The following is a 23,833-nucleotide window of genomic DNA, read 5'->3' on the forward strand; positions in this document are numbered from 1 at the left end:
AAAGTGACTCTCAGAGCAGCTCTGGAGATGAATTTTTCACTCATGTTGTCATATAGGAAGGCAGATACTGGAAAAAACACCGCAAACGTCATGCTTGCTTCAGGATGTGTAGTAAACGTATTTGCGCGTCTGCGACATTCATCATACAGAGACACGCAGAACATGCAGGATTCATATTCAAATAGTCTTTTTGTGGTTTAATATTCACAGACACTAGTCCATATCGCAATTTGATGTAAGTGTACCCCCCTACTTTTGATTTATTCATCCAAATTTGACAAATTCCATGACATTCCACTTCATACAGTAAACTCCGTTTTTATGAATGGATTCCACAATTCTGTCCGTGTTTTCTGCATCGCGGAAATCATAGGGCCCTAAAATATGGTACAGATAGTAATCTACATATAAAATATTTGTCACAAAATATTGGTCACTTTCTAAATAATAAAATTATTGCGCATCTACTAATAATTATATATTAATAAGACTTTTTTACAGATGCAAATATGTTAGAAACGATGCATTGCAATACAAATGCCAACTTGTATGCTTACAATGTGTGGTCTCGCCCACCGGTATTCCAGTGTTTTCCGTTTCCAAAATGAATGCTCTATGAAGGCATCATTTATGCCATCTGGAATGCAGTAAGCCTATTTCAATACATGAAACTCACTGACAGACAGCTGCTTTCAAAAGTTCACATGCACTTCGTGAAGAGCGCATGCGGCATGCAGCTGTGTGCGACTCTGTAGTTAATCGCACTTGCTTCTCAATTTTTATGATGCTTAATGTAAACACATTAGGGCCCGGTTTCACAGACAGGGCTTAGCTTAAGCCAGGATTAGGCCTTAGTTCAATTAGGATATTTAAGTAGCTTTTATAAACGTACACTAGAAAAAAACATTACTGGTGTGCAAAAACAATGGCACTGACATATATTAAGGACATTTTAAGGTATGTCAGTACAAGTTGATTTCAGTTAAAACAGCTCAAACATGCATTTTAGTCTAGGACTAGCTTAAGCCTTGTCTGTGAAACCAGGGGTAGGTTATGTCTTAAGGGATTAAACAGACAAGACAAAACATCTGAATTCAGCCTATTAGATCTGCCGCTGTATATGATGCCATCAGTAATAGTCAAACTGCTCTTGACTTTTTGTTTATTGCGTATAATATATTTCTTTGTTCCTCTTTATTACTTACTATTTGCTTGTGTTTTGAAGCTATTTAATTTGAAGCTATGAAGCTTTTTAAAATTTTCATTTTTAATTTGTAATTATTTTTTAAAAATTTGCTTATAATTACATGAGTAGTTAAGAAAAGTACAGATAATTTTAACATTTAAAGTGTATTTAACTCTAATTAAGCTAATTAATAGGAAAAAAAAATGTAGATCAAGGGCCAGATTTACAGACAGTTTGCACCAGCGCAAACCCTCTTTAGGCGTTAAAAACTACTGTCAGGATTTACTAAAGACACGCAGTGCAAAATTAGCACTGAAAAGGCATGGACTGAGTTGTTTTTGCGGCTGACCTTACTGCATATGGATTTGTAAGAGTTTTCCTTTCAGATGCATAATTTATGGAAGGAGAGTATTTAAATGAAACACGCAACGTGATTTACTAATGTAACACTAATTTGCACTGCTCTTGGTAGATCGCAATTTTCGGCGTGCATATGATACACAGTTTTGGCGTGCATATGATACACAGTTTTGGTGTGCATATGATACGCAATTTGTTGGCGTACATATAATACACCCCTACCCCACACCACAAATCCTACCCATTGCGTATCATATGCATGCAAAAAGTCATTCCAGAGTATAAATAGCACGGCAAATACAAAGATAAACTTGTGCTATAGATATGCAGTACTAGGAGATTGTGTTGGAAAAAATCCCGGTGTCCTGCTGACTGATTTGGCCGCTACTCCATTACTTTATTTACTTATTTATTATTACTTTATATTACTGCCTGCCTGATGGATACAAGTTATTTCTGAGTTCGGCTTTTAATTATGACCAGTTAATTTGGATTTGCTAGTGTTGTCAGCAATGCTATATTACTTCAGAAGGGATTCTGCGCACACACACACACACAAAGCCCCGCATGAACAAGCAGCTTAATGAAGCGAGTGTCTTTTCCTGATGGATCGTATAGCTATAAGAAGGATTTCTGTGTGCGAGGTTACAAACGTTTGTTTCTTTTCTAGTTGTGTTTCTCAAAAATGAACTTGACATAAATGCGCAAGTACACGCTGAAGTGCTGAAATGTCAATCACTCATCACTGTTACCTCAATTCGTCCAATACCTTTGGCATAATGTTATTTACCTGACAAATAGATGATTAAAGTTTATTTTAATCCATGCTGACGGCGCTCGTTGAAACGTTAAGGCAAAAATGGAGCAGCTGAGTCAAAATGCGGAAGCAACCGTCCGTAGAGCCCATTGCAAGTAGAAGCGCGGATTCAGAGAGTACTTAGAAAAAATAAGAGATAACGTTGTAATAGAATTGTTTTAAATGATACAATTTTATTAAATGCCTGCCATAGTTTAAAAGAATTTGGGTCTTCTCGGGTCCATTCGGATAAAGCACATTTATTTTAAATTACCTGAGACCCGAGACTACTAATAACGAACCCGACCCATGTCTGAGGCACTCATTGAAGTTTTGGACCCGAACCCGGGTCGCGGGTTTTCGGATCCTAGTGGACCCGTGAAGACCTCTAGTTTACAAGGCATTATTTTTTACCATTCCAGAAAACAATGAACAAAGCACAAAAGAATAATCATAAAAACGCTGTTACCAATTGATTAATATTGCCACAATTACAAAACCTACTTATTTACAAGCCTGGAAGTAACATTTAGTTTCCATGCAAGAGTGAGAAGAAGTCCAGGCAGTTGTTTGCTGATAAGGACTCAAGGGCCTCAGGTGAGAGTCAAGAGACCCTTCTTACAACAAAAAGATCTGCACAGCAGGTTGTAATCCTGTTCCACAGCACATTATTCATACTTTCCCTTTCTTTTTATGCCTGTTTTTATAGCTGGACACTACACTAATCTGTTCAAGCCCTTGACTCTAGTGGATATCAAGGGAAGGTTTCGTAACTTCCCATTTTCTTCCCTCATAGTCCAGACCAGCTGGCCATAATGACAAAATCAAAGTTACTCCTACCTACACCTACAGCTGGTTAAATGTTTCCATATATGGCAGAGTAAAAGTCAATTTGGGGAAAAACAATTCTCTACTACTCAAATAAAAATACAAGATCTTAAGTCAAGATATTTACAGCCAGTACTGATATGTTGATGAACTGTTGGATAAATGTTGCCTGTCAGGCTGCCAGGCTCCTAGCCCTACTCCTACCCCAATTCTTACCAGCCTACATATCTTTCAAATCTATTGAAAGACATTTTATCTAGAAAGTATCCTACTAATCAACAACAAATACTCAAGGTTTTTTTTGTTTTTTGTTTTTTATGTATGACATACTAATGATAATAGACCTAATGTTTATAATCAGGCAATAGTATCCTTACATTCTTTCTCAATCTCTCCATCTACTGCATAGCACCAGAACAAAGGAATAGAAAGATATAAAGAAAAGCAAGCATGTTGAAAATGTTATCCAATGCAAAAAAAAAAAAAAAAAAAAAGGAGAGGTCAGGATGGGGTCGTGAGGTTAAAGGGCTGACTTAAAAAACATAAACATACAACCCAGTAAAAAAAACTGTAAACATCACAAAGACATATGAATTTCAACAAGTTAGTTGACAATCTGTATTATTCCATTTATTAAATCATAGCTAGTTATTATGGTCAGGCTCAACTTTTTATTATTACAACTCTGCAATGTTCTTGCAGGTCTCAGAGTCGTTATGTTAAGTTTTACGTGCAGGTTACTTACGAAATAAATCTTTTGAAAGACAGACAGATCAGCTATCCATCCAATCAAAAGTGAGAAGTGAAGAATGCAGGGCGTAATTTATGTATCACCTCTCCGTGTGAGCAAAGCATGCAGCAGTCGCACCCTGGAGCGCCGCTGATGAATAAACCATTTGCCTTGAGGACCAATGAGGAAACGCTGTCACAGGCCATTACAGGCCTCGGCAGCAAGGACAAACTAGGGTCTGTGATTCCGCTGCTCTCACTCTCCCTTCTTTCATCATGTGTATCCCTACCTCTCCATCCAGGTCAAGAAGTCACCCTTATCCTGCAAGCTGCTTTTGTGCCTCTCTCTTTCGCTTCTACCCACGTTCTCTCATTCCCTAAGTCTGCCATACCATTGGCAGGATCGGAATCCCACGGCAATAAAGTTGTATACCAACTACAGTTAATTGGTTGAGGGTGGGGCCAGTGCTGGGCCAGCTAAAGGCCAACAGTCAGGCCCAAATCCAGAATAGATCCTTTTCATGTCTCTACCCCTCAAATTTTCTACATTTTTCCTTACCTCAGTTGGACAAACAACTTTAAACTTCACACGAAAATATAGTTGCAGTCTGGGTACAGTAAGAAGTACACTACTAATTCTAACCTCTTGTTCAAAGCTAATTTGACGTGTGTATTTGTTGATGAGACATGAAAATGTGCATAACAGTGTCTATTTTTGTACTCGTTTTAAAAAGGGAGTAATATGAGAAAAAGGCTTTAAAGAATCCAATTTCTAGGGGAGTGACCCAACTGAAGTCTCAGTTCTCTATCAGGCACTCTGACTCCAAATGGGAAGGTGATTAAAATGATATATTAGCTCGTAAAATTTTTTGAGAGGTTTCTGAAATGTTAAAAGTGTCCAGCCACCCTGCAGTACGAATAAAAGGAGTATCTTTCCAAAGGCTCCTAAAAAGGGACAGGAAAACTACTTCATAAGACACTGGTATGAGCTTTTATCTCTGCTGTGGGGTTAGGGTGGTTTGCAGGGGGTTGTTTATATTCAGTTAAAAAAATTTTTACTTTGGTTTGATGAATGTTACTACACATAGTCTTTGAAAAGCTGGGCCTGGATCTGTTCTCTGCATCTTTGTCAAGGAATTTGTAAAACCGCGTCTGAGCAAGTCATTCACTGCCAGTCAGCTCCGTAATTCCTCCCCACCTGTGATGCGGTTGCTCCGTTCGGATGGTATTACGTTTTAAAAAAAACCCAGATTCTTATGGTGGGAAGAATTACACTCCACCGTTATGAAAGTTCCACCTATGACCTTAGCGTCTGGAAGACGAGGAGTGTTAGCATAGCAAACGTATTTTGCGTTAATGCCATTAAACACATTTATCAGCTAAGCAATGCTATGTTAGGCTAAGTCAGGCTATGCACGGTAATTGCATCCTCTGTAATCGAGTCCTTGGCAGGCGATGCACTGCTTTTTAAGTCTAAGCAGACGTCTGAGGCCAATGTAATTGCTGGCAATTGCAACACCGCACAGAGGACAGTGAGGAGGGGGGAAAGAGAGAGAGAGTGAGGAAATGAGGAGTCCTCACCTCAGCAGCTCCTGTTGAGGCTGGAATGTTGGGCTTGGTGCAAGAGGGGCTGCCAGCACTGCTATGCAGGTCAGTGGGAAGGAGAGGGAGGGAGAAACCTGGGTAGATCCAATGTTCCTTCTCTCAAAATTTCTTTCCACTCTCTGTCTTTCTCTGTGTCCCTCTCAAAATAGAGTCAACAAATTTTTATTGGTGTATTACTGGAATATAGTGCCAAGCTACTCAAGGTACTTGTGAAGTACAAATCTACGATATGAAAAAAAAAAAAAAAAAAAGTAAAACAGTTAAACGATGGGGATATTACAAAAATAAAGTTTGGATATACTAGTGATATGCTTCTAAAACAATATATATATATATATATATATATATATATTTATTTCATTTTGTACATTTTCAAGAAAAATGACCACAAATTTTGCCTTTTTGATTGCTTAGTCTCTAAATGGTCATGATTTGTCTTACCCTGGTATTTCCAATTGTAATGAGATACTTTTCCAATTAATCTCCTCATTTTAGGCTCCAGCAGAATTTAAAACTGTTTTGGTTTCATTTCCCTGTGTTCCATGTGCTTCTAGGTAGTTTCAGGGCTCCAGACTGTGACTAAATGGTATATTATTAGCAAATTTGATTATATTTTTTAATGTAGGCATTTGTATTAAATGTATTAAAGAAGTAATGGAATATAATTACTGTTTTTTTTGTTTGTTTTTGTTAAGCTATAGCGGTTTTTGAACCTTTGTATTTATAATAAATGTGTTTAGGCTACTGTTTTTCATGACAAATAGCATAGAATATATTTTTACCATGGTAATGAGGTGCCATTCATAGTTTTACCTGTGGTTATCATAATCTACAAAGGTATGCTGCTATGACAGACCAATTTAAATAAGGATAGAGTCTTTAGTCAGCATATTTAAATTTTATTAATAAAATGAGGTATCAGTATAAATGAGGTTGTTAATATTTTTACAGATGTTACTGTATTTATTAATGAAAATAAATTTACATCCACATCCCAGCTCAAGCTACTGCTAGTGTCAATTCAAGTTACTGTCAAATGTGCATTTCCAAGAGACAAAACATGTAATATGATTAACACCCCTGCCACCTTGGTGTTACCAAATCAGGTGCTGGTGCCACCAAGTTCTACAGTGCCACTTCTCTCAAATGTTAGTCTGGAGCCCTGTAGTTTGATTGTGTGGTTGATAGTTGTGTCTGATTCATCAGTAGCTCTAGTAGGAGAAGGATTTGTATTTGAAACCATGTTGTAGCAGTGTAACTGAATGGTCTCTTTCTATTCTCCCTAGTCTCTTTTCATTTTATTGAAACATTTTGTATAGGCTGAAAAAATGAGTTCTTGACTCCTCCAGAGGTCAGGAAAATGGATAGATTTTAAAGCCCAAATTAATCAGCATCTATGCCATGCTATTTTTAAGCATATCATTTTTGATGTCATTGGGGCCATAGGCTTTTTTTGTGACTGTTTTGTGACAGTTCTTGATGGGTAATGGGAAAATGATTCTGGCTGCTCTTACAGAGGATTCTGAGCAGCTGCAGTTTTTGTATGATGTGGTCATGGTTAGAATTTAGGTCTTTTCAAAGTGCCTTTTTTAGATATCGTTATTTTGGATCAACAAGACTTGTAGTGCATTTATGTCCCCTCCAGGCTTCTTTAACTAGCCTGACCAGCAGGACTTTCATAGTCAACCAACTTCATAAGAAAGACAGTGCTGGCTGACCATGGCTATTACAGCAGGATCAGCACCTAACCAGGACTACCTAGCTTAAACCAGCATGAGAATTAGCATCTCTGTTTCACTTTACAGCTGATGGGTGAAGGTCTTTACTCTTTCACTCACCACTTCAATTCAATGTCACCGTTTATGCTTAGAGTTTCTGGTTTTCTTCTGGAACTTTTCTCAGTTTGTTGACAGAGTTGGTCTCCCTCTATAATGGGGTTGCATGGTATACTGACACTAAATTAAAAAAAAAGAAAAAGAAAAAAGGACTGTAACGACGTCAAAATGTTGGTATCGATCCAACCCTACTCTAAATCATCTTTGAGCTACTGGACAGAAGTGGAGGTGGTGAGAAGTTTAAGCTTGGGGAAGAAGATCAGATTACCATTCATTCTTTCGCCATTTATGTATAGTGTGCAAAAAGAATATCCCTGGATTTGCAATTACATATTCTTTATGCCTGCTTGCTCTTGCTGGAAACTCAACTTCCTGGAATTATTCTAAGGCCCTGGTCTTAGTGGCAAAACGCTTGTTTCATGAGAGATATGCTAGATAAAACTAGGCCCAACTAACCTAATTCACAAATCCATAACTTACAGAGGTTTTCTGGCTTAATTTAGACCATTAAACTGCTGATGCTGATTGGCAGCTGCTAGTTTATTAGCCACACAAGCCTAATAAAATCTTTGTGATCTTTAATCAAAATGAAATAATTTGCTTTTTCTCTAAAAGCATTTTACATTTCTGTTGACATCACTTAGACTGTGCAGGCTAATTATTTAGCAACTGTTACCCAATATCCTGTTCCATTGCAAATACATCATATTTAATTATGTTTTATGTTTAATTTTAATTAAGAATTAAAATTATGCAAAGTTTGCAATTCAACAGAAATTCACCTTGACCTTACAACTAATTAATCAACTAATCATTTAGCCAACCCACTGACCAGTTGATGTTAAGTCTAAAGTCTATTATTGTGCTTTAATAAGCTACAATCAAGGTAGCACTTTACGGTCAAAATGTCATGCAGATCATTATCTTGTTGTCTGCTATTTTCCTCTCTCTGTTGCTTCTCTTTTTCTTCTCCTGTCTCTGTTTTTCTTTCTATCTGTCTTTATCTTCCTCCAGATACTAGCCCTGGGGGCTGGCCATGTTTATGTCTGTACAGGGTCCTGAGCTTTTGGACGTGTGACCTCAGATTTTCACAAAGGTCTATGAGCCCATTCAATGCTTAAAATGCTTGGCTAGAGGGCAGAAACGATGTGACATGGATTCCAAAGGTGTTCTTCAAATATCTTAAAGGCTGTGAAAAATGTTGGTGGGGAGTGAAAGAAAGAGTAAACAGGGGAGGAGAAAGAAAAGAGACACATGGCTTGTAGTAAATTAAGCAAACGTAGGGAAAACCGAGTGGCCTGAGATTCACAGCTACTTAGGGAGGTAAGAAATGGGAGGTTGAGGGAGATAGAGAGAAAAACGGCCATGCCATTGGGTCTAATAAAACTGTGTCTGTTATTGCAGATTTCTAAGCACTAGGTGCTTTTACAAGAGTATAAAGACTCACAAAAATTCAGGTCAAAAGTAATGGTGACTAATAATGATATTGGTTACAATCCATCAAGCTTTGAATCTACACTACCTGAAATTCATGAAATGACAACCCTGGCATTTTATCAGAAAATCAGATGACACTGAGAACAAAACAAGTTAGCTTTGTTAATATACTGTATATCTTTTTAAAGATGCACCAATAAAAATTATTAGAAATAATTTGAGTAAATATTATTTGTATATTATGAGATTATACGTTTAAGTGAACATGTTTGATTATTACTTGCTGTAAATGTGTAGTAAAATAATGCAAAATTTGCTTGTTGGAAAAAGCAGCAATGCTACTAAAATAAAAGCTGAGCCACTGTCATGCTAATGAAATATGTTTGTAGCGTCACTACTTTTACTTAGCTGGCACACAGATATTTTATATACGCTCAATCAGAGAGACCAGACTTTAATAGGCATGCCAGTGGGCAGCTGGCACAGAGCAGGATGGCTATTTTTAGACTGAATGGAGATTAAAAGTGGAATTTACTTAAGAAAATAACTCTTTTCTTTCTTTTTCTCATTCACTCTGTCTGTTTCTGCCTTTGTGATCAGGGCCTCTGTGGTGGTTCTCACGTTTCCCTTCTTCTCTCTTTCTGCCTCTGTCTCTCATCCACTTTCTTTCCATATTTTCCACACATTCCTGTTTTCCTCCCTCTCTCTCCTTACTCAGCCCCTTTAAATCTGATGTAATGCTTACCCCCAGATACCCTCATACTCCGCTCGGAGCAAACCAGCTGCCAAGACCCCTGCTTGCATTTGTCGAGTGAGCTGTATCCCTTCTGCATCACTCATATCACGAACGAGAGAGAAATGAATCTCTTAGGTGGTCAGAATATCCATAACTAGATTTTACATTTTTTGAGGAAAATGTTTTGCTCAGGCAAAACTTGCCTCTACAGTGCTAGGATGTTATGAGTGTTTTATATCATGTTGCTATGTGGTTGCTATGGTGTGCTGGCCAGTTGCCAGGGCGTTGCTATGGTGTTCTGAGTGGCTGCTAGGTAAATACTTGCTGTTGTGACCCTTAGGTAAGGGTGGGCGATATGACCAAAATCTTATATCATGATAACGATATTTCTGTCATGACAACTCTTGGAGTGTTTGGCATGGTAATGGGTATGACAATGTTGATATGTTTGGTCTTGGCAGAATAGATCTGCTACGCTGCTGCTGCTCTTGATTATTGCTGCTGCTGCAGAGCAAGTACGGAACTTGCTACTGCCAATACATACACGACACGCTGCTGTGAGCAAGTAAGACATGCTGCTGCTGTACAATATAGCATACATGAATTACCCGTAGCAGATCTATACAGATGGAGCTGGGGAAGGTGGAGGGTTTCTGAAGCGCGCTGCACTGCTAGGCAAATGCTAATCATGTATTTGAAGATTGAGTGCGCAAGCACATTGGCTACTAATACAGCAGGAACCAATCATCTGTGACCTATAAATAATGATGTGATTACAAGCAGGTGAGTTAAAGGACCTATTAGCCTGCCCATTAGAGTTTCATGCCAGAACTTTGTATATATCATGTTATTTTTGCTTTAAATAAGTTTTTTTATTTCATTAACATTTTTGATACAATTGAAATTTCATAATTCTTGTCACCAATATCAAGATCACAAAAAAAAAAAAATTGCTGTTGACATAGCTCAATATTGGCCGACGCTGTACACAAGAGCAGCACGACGCATCGTGTGAAGAGCAGCGTGTGATGTTGACGCAGGAGCTGGCCAATAATGAGCCGGCGTTCTGGCGTAGAACCCGGAAACACTGCACTGTGTCTACAATGTCAACATTGTAGAATTACAGGAAAGAGAAGAAATTGTTGAATAATGTCGTTATTTTTGTTTTTGCACACAAAAAGTATTCTCGTCACTTCATAACAATAAGGTTGAACCACTGTAGTCACATGGACTATTGGTGTCTTTACTATCTTTCTGGGCCTTGAAAGTGGTTATGACATTGCTGTGTATAGGGAGATCAGAAACCTCTCGGATTTCATCAAAAATATCTTAATTTGTGTTCAGAAGATGAATGAAGGTCTTACTGGTTTGGAACGACGTGAGGGTGAGTACAGAAATTTATTAGGCTACTGTCACTTAAAGATCGAATACACAGATCCAATATACTGTTACAGCCCAATTAGGCGGCAAAAAAACTCAGTTTAGTCCTAACGTGCTCAATGAGCAGCGGCTTCATGTGCGTGTCTCTTAGTCAGCGCTTCGAAACCATCTCTCCAATAGCACACACATATAGTGAAATGAGTTCCCTTTTCGCTGGTTATTTTTTCCGCAGTGCTTAAAAACGCATGCAAACGATAAGCTTTTGTACAGCAACATCCTGTGAGAGTAACCGTGATCAAAAATCTCTACCGGTTGTGTCTATTTGTCTACCAGTATATCGCCCACCCCTACTCCCTAGGGATGGCTTAAAAAAATGTCTACTTTGGCCTCAAATGACCTATTGTTAAAAACAGTGTACTAATCAAAACATACAGGACCCTAGTAACAGGACGAGTACAATTTTAATGCTATAGAACATTATACTTCGTTTGTGCAAGCTTAGGCCTGCTCATATTGCCGTACGCTACTGACTTTAGCATTCACACACACATGCATTACTGCTGCCATCATCTCACAAAACTCCTGTCCCAGGTGCTGCAACAGGGGAAACACGCTCCTTTGCCTTTTACAGGGCTCTTTCGCCCTGACCCGTGACACTTTATAGGGACACAGACTGCAGCTACTGTAGCAGTGCTTACTGGTTCAGACTAGAGCCCAAGCGGGCTGCCCTATGATTCACAACCACCAACGATAACCTGCCAATCACAATCAACTTCTGCAGGAAAAGTAGGGGTCGAAACTCAATGCAAATAATTGAAAGCACATGTTGTCATTTTTTTTTTTTTTTTACCACTGCAATTATTTGGGAATGAGCCGCAATATTTTGCTGAGTGCAACACACAGAGCTCCCTGCTCCCCGGGAGAGAGTGGAAAACTCCGCCTCAGCAGTACCGGTGAATATCTCTTATAATGATAGGGGCAGGATAAAATAGACGACTGCTAGCATGCTATTTAATAATCAGAGGGAGGATAGAGTCAGGGGCGTAGCAGCCATTATAACTGTCCCCCCTCCCCACCCCCCCACTCCGTTCAGTTTTACTTTGTTGCAGTGCAAATAATAAACTAGGTGGCAACTTAAAATGATAGCTTTCAGACTAAGCAGACATCTCTGTCAACTGGTTGCATTGGCAGTCGATCAAACAATCATTAAGCGATAATTCTGATGGCCACTTACTTTGCCAGCACAAGGCAAAAGTTATGTCATCTAAATAATATTAACGTGCCATGCTTAGAAGTTTTATAATGTATCCCCCCTATATAAAGCCTAATATAGGTTCCTGAAGCATGTTCTGAAGGAACTGGCTTTGTCATAGCAGCAGTAGAGAAACCTAAATGGACCTTTTTTCCTGTGTCACCACCATCTTTTAGTCTGTCACAGAGACTGAGTATTGAAGTGCATTTGGGGATTTAAAGTAATGGAGGGCAAAAGAAACAGATGACGAGAGATCTCTCTGTGTGACATCAAACATACTCTGTGTGTGTACTGTATGGGTGTCAGATAAAAATTAAAGACCCACCCCTGCTCAGGCGCATCATGGAAGCTGTCACAACACTAAACCTTTTAAGCATGTTTAAACATTCCTATTAGAGGCACCACATATAGAGCCATTTGTGAACAAAACACTTCCATTGTCGAGGAAACTATGTCTAAGTTTCACCTTTCTAGCTGCTTTTAAAGCACTTATGTAGTTAGCATTCTTGGAGCTATGTTTCACACATAACATGCTACCTTTAAAAAGTTATGAAGAGTTCTTGTATGCTATTTTTTCCCTTTGATTTAAATTTTTATGACAAATATGGCTTAATGCAAGAGCAAAGATCTCATATGAGTCCTGGAAAAATTCAATGGTCAACAAATATATGAAAATGCTGTTCAAATGAGATGATTTCATTATAGTAGGTAAACATCTTCCCTTCCTAGGGCCTCACTAACACACCAAATTCAAAATAAGTGACCATAAATGGTCATCTTAGCAATGTGTCTTTGGGACTAATCTTAATGTCCTGTCTCAGAGAACAGCCAAAGGAAAACACACTCCACTCACACGGACACCCACATACACAAGATTGTGGAACAACCGCAATCATCAATTCATCACTTTGGACTGTCAAAAGACTAAAGTGTAGATTGATGTCTGATCAGATGTTGAGGGTTCACAAATTAAAGTGTTTATTCTGTGGCAGAAGCCTCTAGATAGCTATTAAGTTTTCATACCAACATCACGTGATGGGGAAGTTTTGATGCCCATGTGTGTCCGGAAGCATCCCGTTCTTTTATCCTGAGCCATCTGTGTTGAGAAGTCACAGATGGTTCATATAACAAAGGCTTTTCCCCTCATATCCTTGGTTATTTAGAGCCACACATTTGATAGGAAATCAGACTTCTAGGGATTGTATGGAGATTGGACATTAAAAGGTCTTGTGCCTATACAGCTTAGCCAAAAGCCAAGATGATGCTAAATGGCAAAGATTTTCATTACAGATCACAGATAGAGTCGTCCTGGTATGGGATGTACAATACTGGGATGAGAAGCCTAAAATTGTAACTTTGAAAGTTTGAATGAACGTTGAGGCCAGAATGCAAGAATGCAAACTCTGATATGAATATTGCAAGTTGCCCAGATGCAAGTTTTTTGCCATGGCAATAGTTGACCTGAAAGCGAACTGACCATAGAGAAAGATGCCCACTATATCTCCACTTGTGGCAGAGCTGAGAATGTAAATTTTTTCTCTAATTTTTGTACAATGTAATGGTTATTTTTAATCATGACAACCCTCCAGAATGACTGTCCTTAATAAGTCGCCTCAGAAAACAGCAACTGCCCCTTGAATGAAAGTAAATAGAAGAAAGCCAACAAAAACTACTGGAATTGATTGGATTGTTGGATCATCATTTGCTAATTGCTGCGGTCTCATGTGAGTGACAGGTTACTAAAGGGAAGGGATTACTGTCCTGCCCTCATACCGGCAAACACATCATCAGAGAAGAGATGTTGCAACGGAAGGGAAGTTATTTTTATTAAAGTTTATGAGGGAACATGCTTTTTTTATTTTAAAAAAATATGATGTGCACAGCTAAATCATTTATAATAAACACTGATATATTCCATAAAGAATAAGAATTGTCCATTTTGATTTCATTTTGAGTTTGAGCAAGAAGAATCACACTCCTTGACCTCACGACCTGGTCAGCCCACCTCAGGGCACTCCACATACGGGACTTTAAATATGAGGGCTTTTCCAAGGAAGAACCTGTTAGTACTTGTCATAAATGCATCTATGTAGGGTTGCACATTAGCCTGAGGTAAAAGAGAAAGTGACCCGTGTGGCCTCTTTCCCTCCCTCTGCTGTTAACCTTCCCTTTTACAATTTCACCCCTCCCTCCGCTGGTATTCTAACCCATCAGACCTGTTCGCTTTGTCCCTTTCCTCTTTTTTCTTTTTCTCCCACCACCTGTTCCTGCTCTTCTACACCTGCAATGTCATAAAAACAGCTATGTAAACTCGTTTTCTTTCCATGCCTTTTCTTTCAGCTTGCACACAGCTGGAGCATCTCCAGTTGCATCTTCATGTCATTAACGTCCTTAACACATACCAGATCCCGGATTTGTTCCACCCACTGGGCGGCAAATGTTGTCGGCCAGTAACTGTTTTCTATAAAACACTAAGTTCCTCGAGTGGATCCTTGGTGGCTTACAAATCCCAATCCCTCATTAAGACACATTCTGATTTCAGGATGTTTTGTGCTACGTGGAGGCATTTGTTTTTGACTGAGCCTGGTTTCTCCCAAGGTTTTTCTCCATTCTGTCACCTGATGGAGTTTGTGTTCCTTGCCACTGTCGCCTCTGGCTTGCTTATTAGGAGACACTAAGGCCCAGTTTCACAGACAGGGCTTAGCCTAAGCCAGGATTAGGCCTTAGTTCATTTAGGGCATTTAAGTAGCTTTTATAAATGTTCACTAGAAAAAAACATTATTGGTGTGCATCTTGATACAAAACAATGTCACTGACATGTTTTAAGATATGTCAGTGCGAGTTACATTCAGTTAAAACAGCTCAAACATGCATTTTAGTCTAGGACTAGCTTAAGCCTTTTCTGTGAAACTGGGGGTTAATATTCAACAATATTACTAATCTGCCTGCATTGACATCATTGTATGAGAACTGAACTAAGCTGGATGATGACATCACTGTTTTCTCCAGAGCTGCTGTATAGATAAATTAACTGTTAATAACTTTTTTACAATGGAAATTAATCAACACTGAACTTACTCAAGCTGGACAATGACACTATTTTCTTCTAGAGCTGCTGTACGGCCAAAACAAACTTTGTTGCATTATTTTCCTGTTATCATTGTAAAGCTGCTTTGAAACAATCTGTATTGTAAAAAGCGCTATATAAATAAAGGTGACTTGACTTGACTAGAAGTATAATATAAGTTTAAATTTAATCATTTAAGTTGAAATATGTCAGTATGTCAAGTACCTGAAATACAAATAGTAGGTAAGAAACTTCTTTCCATTGAATTGAAATGAGGTAATGAAGCTGCTGGAAGCAATTTCTGCACCACTAATGGGATGAACAGGTAATCCAACCCTAATCAAAAAATTTAACCAGCTAATCAAAGTCTTCAGACAGGTGTGTTGGAGCAGAATTGGACACCCCTAGTCTACAGTACACACATAGGACAGGTGGATGCATAAATAAAAGTAATGATGGACAGATGAAACAGCATTGAGATGGAGGTGCAAAAACAGAGTTGAAAGAAGAGGGAAGTCCGGGATTGAGTCTTTCCCGCAAAATCACTGGCGCTGATGTATGAAGCATGCTACACTGACGCTCCAAATCTATCACCTAAGTCATAGACACATGATTCACTTCAGCCAAGAATCTGCATTTATGAATGATTGAATTGTGTGTGACTGTTAGAATGTACCTCTCTGCATACAAGTATCTCAGAAAGCCTCTGGATAGTCTGATCTCATGTGAGTGAGTCTTGCTTAATCAGACAATTAACTTTAAGTGGGGTCCACATTGCAGTGTATTCTGATCAGGAAACGATCGCTTGACACAGTATGTAAAGTGACAATCACATTTTGTTTATTTCTGCAATATTTACTCAGGCAAATCTGAAATTGGCAATCTGAATCTACATTTATGCTCAAGGACATCTCATTAACTTGCTAGTGAATGTCTCATATAACATTTGGACAACTCATTGTCAAAATTCGGTGTGTAACTTGTGTTGCACATCAAACCACGTGGCTTGTTGAGGAGTCTGCAACTGCTTTTCTAAGCAATCAGATATGAATGCTGCAAGTTGCCCAGATGCAAGTTCTTTTCCATGGCAATAGCTGACCTGAAAGTGAACTGACCATAGAGAAAGATGTCCACTATATCTCCACTTGTGGCAGAGCTGAGAATGTAATGATGTATGTAATGAATGTCAAAGACTTTGGGATGGGTTTGTTTTGACTTAAGCCGGTAAGTAAAGCACCAAAATACAGCTCAGTAACCACTCAGACCACCTTAGCAATTGCATAGTCCAACGCATGTGGCAGTGACAGGCAAATATCATTGTTTTCTTCAAAAAATGTGAAAACCCTAGTTCTAATTATTCTATAATACAGCTACTGACATTTGAAGACAGCCTTTGATTCCTTGTGGGAACAGAATCAAAGTGGTGGTTTCGCTATGCATCAAGGGACATTTTCAAAGATTTTGTCCACACACATCCCCGTGCTTCCTCACGAACTGTGTGAATGTTTATGAATGAGAGCTGCTCTAGGGTGTGTACAGGATTTGCCAAAATGGCTATGTGGTGCACATTTGTCTCGTTTGGTGTGCGCCAGTGTTTACACAGCCTCAAAACAAAGACGACCAGCCGGAAGTGCTCAGCATAGATGCGCCTGACCTCGTTCACCAGCTGACTAAGCCGTTAAGAGCACATGTTATCTTTATCCCTACTGATGCCAGTCTTTGTATGTGTGGCATTGATGCTGAGGAGATGGTGGTAAATAAAAAGCTAGTAGTTGTGCCTCTGTCACAACCAGCTGTCTGATACATATCAGCACCGTTAACATCAAGAAGACCACATACTACAGTGCACATCAGATAAACCAACTTGTTTATCTAAACTAGACATACTCCATTTGCTTTTGACAAACAATATACACAAATGTATTACAATTCTTGAGCACACTTTGAAAAAGATACGCAAATAAAAACTGATGACATAGCACTACAAATACTGTTAAACTAGACACATTTGCTTTTTCTGATGCTCAAGGTCATGAACGTGATGTGGGCTTCTGGATCAAAGACAGAAAGCTAACTAGCTATCAACATTTAGACCAAAATACAATATAATTTAGCAAATATTTTTAGATGTTTCTCACCAGATAACTGCCTTTTCCAAGCACTTTAATGTCCTTTAAATAATAATATTGATCTGTGCATAGAAAAAAAGTTTCCCATTTCCCACGGATCACTCCTGAATAAGCCGCTTGAATCTGTGATGCTTACTATGACCCAGCAAACATGCGTGTTTGGGGCACAAACACTGCAGCGTCTGGGCGCACCCATGGGGAATGTGACATCAGGGCCTGACTATAGCAGCTGGGCTCAAGCAGCATTTACAGGTTAAAGCAGTGCCACAGTGGTTTCCCCAGACATCTAAGAATTGCCTTGGTGGCACAGACAAGGCCAGATTAAGGTCATTGAACAGGACAGAGGCACTATAATGGATGCAAGTGTTGATACAGGCAAAACACGTACATGAACTCTGTTCCAAAACTTAGTGATCTGCCATCTTTTTTATTGTCTACATAGGCAGCTTGCTTCTATATCACATCTAAAAAAAAAAACCTCTTATGTCACTGACTTAAAAAAGCCTCTTCATTGGCAGCAACTGATAGTTCATCCAGAAATGAAAATTGTCATCATTTGTCATTGTCAATATGGAGATTAAATGTCTTTTTTGTGTGTGTGTGTGTGTGTGTGTGTGTGTGTGTTCCACAGAAGTAAGTCATTCAGGTTTGTAACGACATGAGGGTGAGTAAATGATAACAGATTTCATTTTGGGGAAACATACTCTACATAAAAAACACTTTTCAGGTGAAAGGCACAAAAGAGTCTGAATTTAACATGTTATTACCTAGTTCTGGCATGTAACTCTAGATTGCGTAGGCTGATAGGCATTTAACTCAATTGGTAGCGATCACATCATTATCAACATAGCACAGCTGATTGGTTGCTGTTGCATCAGTGGCCAGTGAGCTGCGGCTCAACATTCAAACACCGGTAGAGTTGCTGTTAGCAGTCTGCAGCCTGCTTTCAGAAACCCTCCACCTTCCCCAGCTCCACCTGTATAGATCTGCTACAGGGGTTAATTCATGAATGTTTCATGTGCAGCAGCAGTATGTATTACATGCTCACAGTAATGTCTGTGAATGTACTGGCAGTAGCAAGTCTCGGTACTTGCTCTGCAGCAGCGTAGCAGATCTATTCCGCCAAGACCAAATACATTAACATTGCCATATCCATTACCATACCAGTATCCCGAGAGTTGTCATGACAGAACTAATCTAACAAGTCAAGCACAATATACATAGCAAATGTTGGGTGAAAGAATTAATTTTAAATGAGATAAAACAATTTTCTATTAATACTGAATAGGGATATTCCCAAAGAAAGTGAGCAATGGTGTCCCTTAACGAAAAGCCCTTTCACAAAGCTATTAGCCAAATGTACAGATGATGGTCATTTTGCCATCTACAATCATATTATCCTGGGATTTTTTTTCTCAAAATCTTTTGTGCTATTTTAAAATGTTTAATAGTGTGATATCAAGTTTAACCAAATGATATCAGCGGACAATATTCCTTACATATTTATGTTCATTTTTACCACACGGACACAGTATGCAAAATAAAATAAGTAGGTGTTGATAGGTGTTGCTCACCTTCATATGGAATTTGCCAAAGTGTGTTTGTCAAAATGCCTTATACATGACGGATACATGTCATTTTGGCCAATTTTTTTAAGGCAGCATCACAAGACAAAAATTTACTACAGCTAAGAGAGAGAGACAGAGAAAGAGAAAAAAGTTAAAAATAAAAAGTAGCTATGAACTATGAAGTAGCACAAAGAATGCCAAAGATTTTTTTAGACTAAATATAAATACACGCTTATGCAATCTAACAAACAAGTGTTCTCCAAGAAATATGAAGGAATGTGCAAACAAATCATTCAATACTGAATTAAGCGTTTGCATAGTCTGTACAAACACAAACACACACATCCATTCAAACTAAACCACATTCCTCTGTGCAGTGTGAGGTGTTGGGCTCAGTACAGTACAGCAGTTTAAGACAGTTAGGCAAAGTGACTCAAAGTACAGGTATTACAGTTACAATCCTTCTGGAATAACCAAATGTTAAGTATCTTTGTTAAGGCCACAAAGGTGAGAGCTCATGGATTTGCCTCTTGTGGGTTTGAATCTTTAATCTTCCAGTTACCAGCTCAGATCTATGCAACATATTCATTTAGCCATTCAGAATTGCTCATCAACCATTTCCACAGGTCTGCTGGTCTTCAAAAAGAAAGACAAGACTGTGAGTCCTCTTAAGAGCTCATGGTGCTTTTCTTCTTTAAATAGAGCATGACATCAGCTTTGGGCAGGTCAGCTGTCTGCCTGAGCAAAACAAACGTGTCTAAACAATGCCACATCTGGAGATGTAGAAGGGTGATTGAGAGAGAGAGCGACAAAAAGAAGAAAGAGTATGGAAAAGAAAAAACAGGGGGAGGGAGAGAAAGTAGAGTAGGAATGTGGCGGAAGAGAGTGGAAATGAAAAAAAGGGGAAGCAGCCAGCTGTTTTGGACAAGTGCCAGAGTGTCTGGGGATGTGCAACGCTCTAGTTTACGGGAGATTCCCTCAAACAGGCCTTTCTGAATGTTGAAACCCCCAGCCATGTGCCTGAAAGAAATAAATAGCATCTCATCTACCTCACTCTCTTAGTCACTATTAACACACTGCAAACACTAACAAACATACACACAACTAAATGACCTCAAACAGTTCAGATTTTGACATCCCACTATTCTGGTACTTTAGTATAAATCTAGACACTCACACTTTAATCCGAATCTGAACTTTAAGCCACTATGTTCTTTTTGCAAAGAAAACAAAACAGATTTTCTGAAGAATAATCTCTCGTCATGAGTTGCTTAGCAGGTTCTGTATGGTTGCTAGGTCATTGCTAGATGATTGAAAGTGGTTACTTACTGGTCCAAGTCAAAAGAGTCCATCTCTAAGTCTAGATATGGCTCAGGTCCATTTTCAGTCTATGTTTATAGGATTCTTTCAACTATTTTATCATTTGCCATTTTGAATGCTTAGAAAAGTAATAAAACACTCCTCCTCAATAAGCTACACAATTTTAAATTTCATTCATTCTTGTAGCACAAACAGCGCAGGATGGGTGACAGTCACGTCTTAGCAAACACTACTAATTCATTACTAGTTAGTCATTAAGCTGACACATTTTTCAAAGCAGCCCCCTCTGATGTGAAAATATAGTTGTGTTTATATTTCTGCTTGAGTTTAAATGTGGCAGCATATGGAACTGCAGGCACATTTCTCTGTGTGTGTGGATTAGGTATTCCCTATGTTAAGGATGGCAATACCAGAAACCTTTGACCTTGTGGGGACATTTTTTGGTCTCTATGAGGAAAACAGCTTATAAATCATATTAAATGATGTTTTTTTGAAAATGTAAAAAACGCAGAAAGTTTTCTGTGATAAGTAGGTTTAGGGTATAGAATATACAGTCTGTACAGTATATAAATCATTGTCTATGGAAAGTCCCCATAAAACATGGAAACCCAAATATGTGTGTGTGTCTGAGAGAGAGAGAAAGATGAGATCTTTGTGCTTTTATGTGTCCTTTCATTTATGTGTCCTTTCATTTATGTGTGTTTATAATTGCTGGTAAGTGTTGTACTAAATATAAATGATCTGCAAATGTACTCTTTGGCATAACTGAGCGAAACTAGTACCACAACTTTCACACGTCCACACACAAATACACTCAGCAAGAGGCCAAATCCATAAACTGTATTTTTATCATGTGCACACTATTCTAAACACACATCCCTGATTATAATGCCCTGTTAAGCATTTGGAAAGCAGATTTCCCATAATGCTTTTCTACAGTGTCACAACAAATATCTTGGGCAAAATCATCTACAAAACAAAATACACTTATGTGCAGCCTATATCAGGAATCAGTCAACTTGAGACATGTATCCAAGGAATATACTTTCCTGTAAAACCCTTCATTAGCTTTATCAGGACTCTCCAATTTTTCTGCATCTCTGACATATTTGTCCTTACTCAGCAAATGTTACTTCAGTTGATTTTGAAGAAGTGGATTTCACACATCTCCCCAACAAGTCGTATCATTCAAGTCTGCAGCATTTTTTTTTTTTTTTTTTGGATGACAAGTTACTTTGCAAAGCATAATACTTAGAGTTAAGAGTTAATAATAATAGAGTTAAGAGTTTGTTCAAATCATTAACCATAAGTATGAACAATCGTAATGATAATAATGCTCGCCTTCATGACACAAACCAAACGTGCAAATTGTTTCTTTGGAAGGTTTTCTAATCACATTTAATCAAGACCGGTTTTATAAGGCTCACCACTTGAGTTAATAGAGGATAAAATACTATTAGAGCCTAATGTTTTCCAAATTCTAATAGGGAGCATACTATTTTTATTTGTTTTAAGGGAATGATGCATTGGTAACTGCTGATCTCCTGAGCAGTTAAAGTTAAGAGCTCTGCTGCTGATTCCATTACAGCTCAGAGTTTGTATGTGTGTGAGTGTGTTTGTATGTGTTTGCACGTGCACACATGCAATGGCTTCAGGAATCCCCACTGGATAGGTTTAGAGTTACACACCGTCAGGCAGTGGTCAAAAGGTCAGACTAGATTGTTACGCCCACCCAACTGTAGACCCCCGGTAACAGTGTTAACAAGGAATGTGTGAAACAAACAATCATATGCACCAGGAATATAGACAGAGAACCCCCCCGTTGTTTTGTTTGGTATGATGCTCTATATAGGTTGTTGGATGTAGCCCAAGAGACTGCTTGGCATTTTTCAGCTAAGATACCGCAAATCCTATATAAGCCTACAGAAGACGCTGGACCGTGTCTGGACAGGCAGGATTGACTCTGGGATGTTCTGCATTGCAGTGACCTGGCCTTTGGGGCCATTGGGAAGTCGAAAGTACTTCATGGTGTGGATGGGTGGATTGACTCCAGAAAGATTTTACAAGAGTTTTTACTGGTATCTAGTGGGGCTTAGTAACCAAATACCACTTCCTTTGCTCCAGTGTCCAGGACAGGAACTTCTTTACTTGATGAAGACACATTATCCAGACTATAATGAGTTTCTCTCAGCTGCTGTCAGTAAGACAGTTAGGCAGGAGACACCGGGACAGGAAGTACCAGCTATGGTTAATGCTTTCATGCTACATCCCTGGGTCCATATGTCCCTTTATCTCTCAGATTTTTTGTCACTCAGTGCTTGAGTCCTTCTGTCTATTATGTCCATGCATCCCTTTGTCCCTGTCCATATATACCAAAACTTTACCAGCCAAACACAACCATGAAACTCTCCCTCTTTCTCTCCACCTCCACTGCCAGCTCTGGAAAGTTCATTTGTGACAGTAGGTCCGTCTCCTTCACTCTGCACGTGTTTTTTCAATTAGCCGAGGCTCCTGTACACTATTCAGAAGAACATTTGGGAAACCATAATTCTCATGGCCCCGCACAAAAACTAATGGAAACTCACTTAAGATTTTTCCGGGGGAGGTTTCAAAAAGAGCCATTACCCCAAGAGGGGAGCAGGGGGTTTGTTGTATTCATCCCAGAGCTGAAGGGATGAATTGGCCAGAAGATTAGACAGACAAACGGATGGCTGGAGTGATGGACAGATGGATGACGAGTGTGAGGTCAAGCTGGCCTTTCTAAGGTAAAACGAGGTTGGACAGACGAAGAGATACTCAGAATAGAGGTGAGTGGGGGAGGTGAAGAAGTGCACGGATGGAGAGATTTTCCTCAGAATGCGGATGAAAGCGGGCCGGTCCGGATCTGGAGCGGGCCGCAGGGAGAAGGGACATGTCCAGAGGACTCAGATCAAAGGAGAGAGGCGGCTGAGAGACAGATGATGGACCGTCCCCTCCCCTCCATCCCAGAGTCTCTATTTACACAGATGAGTTTGAAAAGCCTTCAGCAAGATTCTGGCCATCAGCACAGCAAATAAACACACACACACACACACACTCATATAAACATGCTAATGCAAATTCATTCACACACACCTGACGGTGTATCAGAACTCACAAATGTTTACATGTGCCCGTGTGTATACACACTCACATTCACATTAATATATACTCCACATTTTGTGTATACACACACCTAAAATAGACAGATCATATATACATTTGTACACTTCAAGTTAGCTAAAACTTCTTTTTAATAAAAAAGACATACAATTGTACACTTTACATACTTCTCTCTACTAAAATCCTTTACATAAAGTAAACCTCAGCATTGATACATGCAAATCAATTTCTTCTCTATACTGTCATAACCATAAATACAGTCATTAGTATTGCCCCTATTTTTATAGATCTTGGCATAAAATAGAGAGTTTTGTAAGGAAAAGGAGTTTAAAAGGCTGCCTACAAGTGCATATTTTGAGTCAGTATGTGTATTAATGTGTGTGTTAGAATGAGGACACAGACCCCCCCATGCTGACAGACATCCAGACAGCCAGACAGACAAATGCCTACTTTCAATAATAACA

At 39.0% G+C, this 23,833-nt stretch overlaps 1 protein-coding gene across 3 annotated transcripts in view; it reads right to left on the reverse strand.

Annotated features, from left to right (window-relative positions):
* LOC127506738 (uncharacterized) overlaps positions 1-23,833 on the reverse strand; it is a 324,637-nt gene that overhangs the window by 25,839 nt on the left and 274,965 nt on the right. The window lies entirely within an intron of this gene.

Source organism: Ctenopharyngodon idella, chromosome 24 (genome assembly GCF_019924925.1).
Source record: "Ctenopharyngodon idella isolate HZGC_01 chromosome 24, HZGC01, whole genome shotgun sequence".
Lineage (NCBI taxonomy): Eukaryota > Metazoa > Chordata > Actinopteri > Cypriniformes > Xenocyprididae > Ctenopharyngodon > Ctenopharyngodon idella.